At 32.4% G+C, this 9,885-nt stretch overlaps 1 protein-coding gene across 3 annotated transcripts in view; it reads right to left on the reverse strand.

Annotated features, from left to right (window-relative positions):
- LOC123005433 (lutropin-choriogonadotropic hormone receptor) overlaps positions 1-9,885 on the reverse strand; it is a 76,612-nt gene that overhangs the window by 51,639 nt on the left and 15,088 nt on the right. The gene's annotated exons all lie outside the window — the stretch shown is intronic.

Here is a 9,885-nt window from a genome sequence, read left to right on the forward strand (position 1 = left end):
AACGAAATAAGGGAATTTCCTTGAAAAGTCTACAATAAATTTTCGGACAATCATAGCCGCTTCAGATTACAAACATTCAGCTACAATTTTTTTGTTTGCATTCTCTTATTATCCCATTATTTGTAGCTAATGGAATGCCTCCCGAACATTATTTTCGTTGCGGCTTTTCCGCTTTCCTTCCGCGGCGAATGCGCAGTTGAGGATGGTTATGGAGGAGATTGGATGACTCATTTAATATTTTTCCAGAATTTCGGAGATGATTATGAGAAAATATCTCCAAAGAAAATTTGTTTGCAGAAGTGACAGCATCTACAAAATGTCAGTAATGTTTGATAAATACCTCTACGATATGAAATGGAAAAAATGTGATGCGAAGAATGATGTAGTCGAAACCTGATGATATAGTTCGAGTTTCTTCCATTTCCTTTGCCACAATTGAAAGTTGAAACATTTTTAATATTTCACTTTTTGTTACTAGTTAATCGGAATGAGCAACATTTCGAAACGCGAATTACAGAAGAATTAAATTGGATTTTGCCTCGCATAACCTCAAGTCGGTTACCCTAAAAGGCAAGTTCGTTAATTAGGCAATACTGCATTTTAAAGTGATTATCTCTGATGCAAGACCGATTCATATAATCGCACGAACGTTGTTAACATTTCGATTTTGTCGACGTCGCGACGGAACTCCATTTTTATCGTCGTGCGTCTCCCCATAACGCACTTAATCGGTGACGCTCTTTCAGATAGCGCCATTAAACCGGGTCCCGAAGCCTTGTGTTTTTTTATATGGTAAGGACGGGACTAGACGCGATCGTAGATCTTTTTTTAATGCTGAGAATGGCCCAAGAGTATTTTTGTTGAATGGGGAACTGCACAGCGCCGAGTCTTTGCCCCGTTATTTACTCCCCGCATTTTTGTTTCGTTTCTGGTTTTCTCTGTTGCGTTATTGGGACAGTTATGGCGAGGAAATGTCGAGATATGTTATTAATGTCTCTTATAGTTCTATTCGTTTGCCGATTTTATTTATTATTAACAACCACTTTCGATACGATTGTATGCCAATATACAGAATGACTGATCGCAAAATGTTACGTTATGGCATTTCTACACAATCAACCAAATTTAAAAGTGGAGACACCACTTTTATATGTATATAGCTTACAAGATGTCATGGCTACGATGTAGATCCTGTAATAACCTAAAAGCTTTTTTATTTCGAATTTTTATTATCCACCTTTATATTCTTTCTCTCGAGCCAAACACTTTAAATTAATCGTGTACCTAAGGCATTGTACCAAAAGCATTGCAAAAAATCAAAAAATAAACTAGTTTCAGTTTAAAAAAAAATCTAGAAAATTCCTTGGAATTAGTTCCAATAATTCCAAATTAATAATTTCCTTAATTCAATGTAATTTTAAGTTTAAAATATTCTGCCAAATGTTTACTAATTAACAATGAAAATGAAAAACATTTTGTTGACATCAAAAAAAAGAAACAAACAATATTTTGATACAGAGCAAAATTAAGCATCTGAGTTAGAAATGAAAAAGATTTAATATTTTGCTTGTGATAAATGATGATATTTCTTTAATCGCGGTACTTCTTCTTTTCGTAATTGCTCTCGGATGTATCTTTTTATCTTTAGTATAGGCCGCCCCATTTATTATTGGCATTTTTTTTCAGTTATTTATAGCGACTCCGGCGTTAGTTAGTGATGTATAGCGACCAAAGTGCAATTTTCATTCGACGGCAACATTAATTACTAACATACGTGTTTCAAATATTATTCAGCACGTTCAGACCTTTAATTATAGCCCAGAAGTTCCGTTCAAAACAAGCATTCTACCTTATAAATTTCCATCATTGCGGCTAATGCAACTCATTAAATAACAATAAATAATGTTTACGAAGGTTCAGTCGTAATTTATAATGTTTGCAAATGTCAGTGGTTTACTTTATAATGATTTTAATGATTAGGTGTGCGAGTGTGAAGATGACGGGGTAGCGGTGTAATTTCGGCGGAGATTTATGTTTGGTCGCCAACAAATGTCAAAGATTTGAAACTGTTTCGCGCCATATCCTTAACAAATAAACATTTCGACGTTAACGTACAGCTTCCTCTACTAATAAAATGGTTACATTTGTAAAAAGAAGACGAAAACATTAAACGGAGATTTCAACATGACAGAGACGAGAGATTTCGCTTTGAATACTGAAAAATTGGAACAGTTAAATGGCTCGGAAGAGCTTGCCAGGTGCTTTACTCATCCGAGATACATTCAATGCAAAAATTTTGCATAGAGCTTTGCCTAATTTCACTAACTGACGTTTGCACTAGTTGGACAAACTCGTTAGAAGTTAAAAGCGGAGTTTTAATGACTTGATTGCGCGAACGCAAGGGAGGACAAATGCAACTACAGACCCACATTTACAACTTTTCTGACTCAATTTTTATAACAAACCAAAAGCTTTATGATTTATCAATTAAAATTAATTAAGACACGGTAGAATGAAAGATCTTTTGTCAATATTGAAAATAGGTCGTAAAATCCATTAAAAATATTTTCCCCAGATAGAATGAGTAAATTGAAGGAAAAATAAGCGTGTCATAAAATTTTACATTCGTTCAACCAATGTTTCCAATTAGTGTACATTTGTGGATCCCTCGAAAACAAAACCGGCTATAAACTTGTGTTAACACATTTTTGGCACCGTCGAAACCGTTCATCGGACTCATTGACAGGTCATTAGAGCCGGTTGTAGGAGTTTTGATATGTGACTGCAATATTAGCCTGTTCGTCAAGACTAATGATTTTTAGGTATAAAATTTATCGATTTTATAATTTTAAAATATATTTTTAAAATTAAGGTTTGAAAGATTTTGGCGTTTTTTATGGCACCCAAATTATTTTTTTCCTATGACCCTAACAGAAAGTAAGTTTTTCCACACTTCCGAATGGAAAGTGGCCAATTACCTCCCAGGGAGGTGAAAACTTTCCTCCCTCATCTGTCAAAATTACATTACAATTACACGAAAAAGGTACTTCTGAATTTTTTTTGCCGCAACCAACAATACTAATATCACACTCAATAAATTAATTATTTCTTTTAAATTAGTAATCAAAGTAAGATAGATAGATTTGCCAGAAATGTCAGATTGGCAGATTACTTATATTTAATCAAATTCAACAAATAAATTAATAAGTTAAGTTAATGTAAAAGGTGTTCGAAGTGCCTATCATCGGCTTCTAAACATGTGCCCAGTTGATAACAAAACATGTCACATCGTTTGAGAGATGATTTTTTGCTTTAATTTCAAAGAAACAAGATTAATAATAGCCGTCATGGATTCAGTTATAAATATTTTCAAAATTTAAAATCCAGAAATTGTTGCAATATGTATATTGGGTTGCAGCAAAAAACAGAAATACCCCTCTCGTAATTAAATTAATTATTATTATTAATTAAAGGAAGGTAAGGTAAACATTTTTCCTGCCCTAAACGTAAAAACATGTTGCAATTAATGGTAAAACTCGGATATCAAAAAAAAATTTATTTTTGAAGCTTTTTTCGCTAACTAATTACATCCAATTAGTAAACATTTCTAGATCTTCTCGAAAACAAAACCGGTCACAATCTTGTGTTAAACCATTTTGAACACAGTCGAAGCCGATTCATTGACTGCTCATTACAGCCAGTTGTAGAAGTTTTGACATGTGATTTTGTCGGTGCCTCAAGATGATCCTTTCTTTCAGGTTTCAAACATTCAAGTTAATGGAGTCGGCTTTTAATCCGATACATTTATCATCTTCTAATAATAGTGGTCAAAAAGATTTTTTCTTGATGGTCCAGTAAGTAGCCGCACTGACCATTTGTTATTTTAATGAAGCAAGCGGTTTCATACATATTTAGTTCTTCGTATTCAAAGTCATCGTATTTTTAGAATATTTTATTTTACATTAAATTACGACTCTTTAAATTTGATTAAAACTATGTTGGTGTAGTTATTATTTAATCATAACAATGCACGAACAAACGACACGATAGCTTTGTTGAGATAAATTTCGCTGTCGCAATTTCCATAAATTTACATGTTGAATATTTTTTATAACGTTTTAGCGTTTTGTAATATGTTAATTCGCGCCCCGATTTTCTTGTAAAATAATTAGCGTCTTTTTATTTTCATGTCGATCTGATTGATGGTTTCGGAAAAATTTAAACTCAATCTGGTTATTAATAACTGAATGTCAAATTCTTTCAATTGATCAAAGATGAAAGAATCAATGACTGCAACCCTATTTTGAATAGCATTAATGTCGGAATAATTTATAACTTGCATTGCACTCGCCGGAATTCTTTGTATGAAAATCATCGACAAGGTTGCTTGTGTTTAATAAATCCTATAAATAAAACTTAGTTTTAACACTGGGTTTTTATTAGACGACTAAAAGTCTTTGTTGTGTCTTGCTGATTTTATTTGTGTTTAGCAAGAGAAAACTTAATGAAAATTTAATTGTTTGGAATACCACGTCAATGTGCAATAAACTTAACTGTGTCAACTTTTTCCCTGGAGTTTTACACTATCTTGTGCCAAGAATGTATACAATCCGATTTTTCAGAAAAAGTCACCTGAAATCTGATCACTTTTCAAGCGATATTGTGCTTTCTCACGCAAGCATTTTTATGAATGGTTGGATTTATCGATTTTGAAATTTTCAGGCTCAAAAATGTCATGATTGGAACACGTGTTTGTAATTGGATTAAGATCTTTGCTTTGAAATGTTACCAACATTGAGTCATTGAGAATATAACAAAGTTTGCTGAAAGTCCAAGCACCTCTAAAATGTTTAATGCTCTATAAACCTGTCAATGGGATACAACTATGCACTAAAAAGCTATCCAAAATTAAAATTATTTCCCAATTATTTCGAAATTTGGAAAATTTAAATAAACCGAGCAAACTGTTGGGCGTAATGTCATGTATTCACTTGACTCAATAGCTATTTTCAGTTTTATGAATGAAAATGAAAACATACAAAAAACTAATTAAAACCCATAATTGTTTAATGTACATTTTTAAAAACTTTTAACGGATTTTCTTAATAAAAATAGCAAACGACGTATAAAAATAAATTTGTTTTCCCGATTCGAGATCAGTTAATTATGACCTCGTTGACCTGAATAAAAAGGGGCATTAATCCTGCGCTTTATGCTTTGATAAGGCACTTCTTTTTAAATTTGTTCTAGAAAAGTCATGGCACCTTGCTGTTGTTAATTTCCGGTTTTCAAATGGATTGCAGAAATAAGTGTGAAGTTAAAAATTAATGCCACTTTATCTCTAGTCTTGTTGATGGTTGGTGTTAATAAACGTGGAGTTAAATAGTCGCAACTCATTTGCATGCAAGCTTGGTCTATTTGCTTTTCAGTCGTAAAATTTACTTTTCATTAATGTTGTGATCTGTAGAAGTAAAGGTGACAAGAAATCGAAGCATTCTCACGATGTTTGCGTTAAATTCCAATTAAAATCTTGCGAAATATTTATATTAAAATGTGCAGTTTAATCGATCATTTAAGCTTCCTGAAATTCTTCGAACTGGTTTAAAACACAAATCCATTAGCCAAATAACCGGCCCACGAGCTTTCGTTCGAGTGGATGCTTAATAAAATTGTGTTGGCGCAAATTTAATAAAATAATGACACTTGAGGGAGCTGAAATAATATACAATTATGAATCCTCTGGGATAACTGTGTAAAATTCATTCGCCTTGCGGTTTGTTCGATTTGTAAATTCCAGACTTAAATTAAGTCGAGTTTTGAGTGTTTTATTGAGACCATAAAACCTACCTGTTAAACAAGTCCAACCTCACACACATAAAAAAAACTTTTTTATTTGTCGGTTGGCAAGGATTCACGTCATGAATTCGATTTATCAAGCGGTAAAGCTCAATTTCAGACCAAAAATGTCACCGACAAAAAAATTAGCAAATAAATAAGTCACAGGAGGGGCGGACGTCGACCCCAGGACCGTACTCAGGTTTCGGCCCCCAGAACTCAAGTGGACTCAAATCGGGCCGGCGTGTGGGTGAGATCACTATTACCGACAAACGAGCCGTTCACTCATTTAAATCAATTAGAGGTGAATACATATTAAGATAACAGGTTAGGCGGGTTAATCAGTAAAAATTTGCAACGGGAATAAATTTAGATTTTATTAGGCTTTTCAAGTGCGAAAAAATAGGCAAACTTGTCACCGATTTTACGGCATAATAAAGTTTTGGGAATTGCTGGAATTCCAAAGTGATTTGGAAATAGAAAATCGAATTTTGGAGATTCTGAAATGCTTGAAGTTTTCGTTTATTTGCAAAAATACAATTCCACGAAAAATAAATAAACGAAGAAATTGCTTAGAGTTGCACCATCCTGAGCAAGAATAATTAAAACAATTAAATTTCGTTCGTTATATTTTTCCTTAGCACATAAAATCAAAAATGTCAAGTGACAAAAATAACAACAAGAGAAAGCCAACTGTCATGTTACAAATCAAGATTTGTTAGCCATCGTGGACTAAAACTAGACTAATTAAAATTTTCATTTTGTTGTCACGACTGTTAGTCACGACTAACATTAAACAAATATTCATACGTCAAAAACTTGACCTGCGCGTAATTAAAAAAAATTAAAAAACTGACACTTGAAATATCGATTTTCAAGATTGTATCAGCTGTAAATGTTTTCTTTTTTCTTTTTCAATAATAGAAACATGAGAATTTTAGTTGTAGTTAATTGTAAAGTGTAATAAATAAAATATGATAACAGCTGTAATATAAGAAAGTGGGCGTTTACGTTAATAGCAGTGGAGGTGAATGATAAATTAATAATATCTATGTTAATAAATAACAATAATTACGGAGTAGCACCGATAAACTCTTGGTGGCGTAGTAAATCAAAGTTGCAAGTACGACACTAATAACAATAGTCAGGTGTGCTTGGATTAATAGATATCCTGTACATATCATTATCTAGGCAATTAAGTGTAAAATTACTCCGCTTCTGGAAACGTCACCAAGCGTACACAATTAACATAACCGAAAATAAAAATTTGAATTGTAAATCGCGGGATTAATAAAATAATCCAATGTTCTCGTTAAATTAAGCCAATCGATTTACATAGCTAACCACTGATAGATTATCTAAATCCTCACTTATAAAAAATCCACTGCAGTTCGTCCGAAAAATCCACTTTATAAATAATTTATAACCCAATAAAAATGGATAGAGTTTTGCTCAGTACACTAGGAAAAAAATATAAATAAATAAGATGAGTTCACGAAGAAGGGTCATTGCCGGATGATTTTTCATGAAAGTAATCTGTGCCAAGGTCTTAAATTTCATTATCGTATTGCTCATTTTGGGCGCCAGTTGACGGAATAATAGGAGAAATAGAGATGTCAGGAACTGAATGATGGATCTAAATGCCGCCACATCAAAGACGCTGTTTACTGTAGGTGGTGTGTCGAGAGATCGTTACTTGTTAGTGAAGTTTATAAATTTATCCAAATGTACCGCAACACTAACTAGACGTTTGATGACTGTGAAATGTCTTATTTGATTTGTGCACAAAAGCAAAGCACAAAGGATACCCAGTGTGTTGCACCACAAATTTGGAGATGAAATGTACAAACTTTAGTTTTGAGGTTAATTATTTACATATTTTTAGAAATTCGGTCGTTTTCCAAATAAATGAAAGAAACAAAATTTTCTAATACACATCGATAATGATTGAGAAACTTAAAGAAAGCTAAGAATTCTCAAAATTTAAGTGTTTTGTAATTACTTCTTGTACGATTACTTCTTTCAACAGTTAAAACTAAGTTTCTTAAATTTTACTAATAATATTTCTTTCTAATTAAAAAATGCTCTTGCTCTCTAGACTTCAAGGTAAAAATTTTTGTTAATAAAAAAACTTAGTTGAAACATAAAAATAAGGCAAAAAAGGTACCTACATAAAAAAACTGAAACTACCTTTAACATCTTAAAACTGCACAGTGATTTTTCTATAAATAGTCTGTAACTTTTTATTTTTTCTGACCCTTGTCCCAAAATTTGTGAGAATACTCTAGTTATTACTAGAGACCGGATTTTAGGACGTTAAAAAATGCAAAAAAGGGATCGTAAAAAAGAATAGTAAAAACATAAAATAGGACGTTTAATAGGAAACCAGGTCAGCCAGAAACTTTTAGTTTCTGTAAAAGAAAAATCTGTGTTAGCACTGAATTCTACTTTGAATCAGGTTTCATTATTTCATACAGAAAAAATATTGTGAAAAGTGACAGAAATGATGGGCTATATAGCACGAGATATACTGTATAACTAAAAAACAACAAACAAAATAATGTTTTCTTATTACATGGGTGAAATAAGAATTTGCATTGTACAAAACAAATAACAAAATATTACATTCTCACTTCTTCAGGGTATCCAACGTAAGACTTTTGGGTCTAATATTTCTGATATTTGCCAAGGAATTTTTATAAAATTTAAAATGTATTCAACGTAGGAGATTCAATTAGTATTAATAAAATTACCTCAAGATAAAAATATAATGTTAACACATATTTTCTCAATTTGAAATTAAGCGAAACTACTCGTATATTTTTCTTCCGGTTCTGGCTGTAAAATCAAAATATGTAGTAAACGTGACTTATTTAAAGCGGCGAAGAAAAAATATAAACTGGCATAAAGACGATAACAAATTCCGAAATAAAGTTAAAAAAAAATGTGTTAAAAAAATAAATAATGTTAAAACTATGGTTTTAGGACAAAAAAGGTTTTATTTGTCGTTTTAGGACGAATACTGATGTAAAAATTTTAGGACGTAAAAAATGTTGAGTACTAACTCTTATTCCATCTCAAACGTTTTTTTTTAGGTCCCGTCCACAGGCTTTAAAAATAGAATGAAAAAGATATTTTAGTTAAAATCCGGTTTCTAGACTTATTACTGTGATAACACAGATTCTTCTGTTGTACAGAAGACCAAGAAATTTAAAGAAATATACTAAGTACTAAGTACAAAAGTAACTTAAGAAATTATGAAACATTATCTGTCAAATATACTGTTTTGCAAAAATTACATCTGTTAATTAAATATGGTCAAACTAAAGCAAATATTAATATCACTCCATTTAAGAAATAAACGCGCCTTTCTTGGTTCGAGAATGTCAACAGAAAAGACTAAAATCTTTAAAGAGCAGACATGGTCATGACAATGTCCAACACTTGTTCGAAGTCGTTGTAAAAATGTGAACACGGCCTAAGAATGTGATGCATTATAGATGACACTGATAGAATCCTTATTTTAGTAATTCAAAGTTGTTACCGTTTCCTGTTTTCTCAACATGGAGAACCTCGAGAGCAATAGCAAGCGATTTTATTTTTTTAATGATAAAAACACCTGCGGTTTGCAAACAAACAGAATGTTTAAAGACGTTCGAAAGAGACCAGTAATCAAACAAAAATCGAAATGCGACCGTCGCGATTCATCCTCGCGGAACCTCGAACCAACGATAACTCTTCCTCCTCTTATAAATTACTAATCTTATTAACTCTGTACACAGCACTCCGGGAAAATAATTGGAGTTTATATACGATTGTGCTTCGAACTTCCCGTAGATCTTTACGCGTTCCGATCTGTATAATAACGGATAAGTCGGTAATTGATGGTGCAGCAGCCCTTCCACTGCAGCCACTTTGATTAAACCTTCCGAGTGCCTTAGTGTCGTAATTTCAAATTTGGACGTAATGATGTGGTACACGTTTCTCTCGGGCGTTGTACTTGTGTAGTTAGGAGTTTCTTATAATTAGAGTAAGTGCTCCGAAAAATTA

This window comes from Tribolium madens, unplaced genomic scaffold (genome assembly GCF_015345945.1).
Source record: "Tribolium madens isolate multiple individuals breed KSU strain unplaced genomic scaffold, Tmad_KSU_1.1 Scaffold_20;HRSCAF=117;Tcas5.2_LG4, whole genome shotgun sequence".
NCBI lineage: Eukaryota > Metazoa > Arthropoda > Insecta > Coleoptera > Tenebrionidae > Tribolium > Tribolium madens.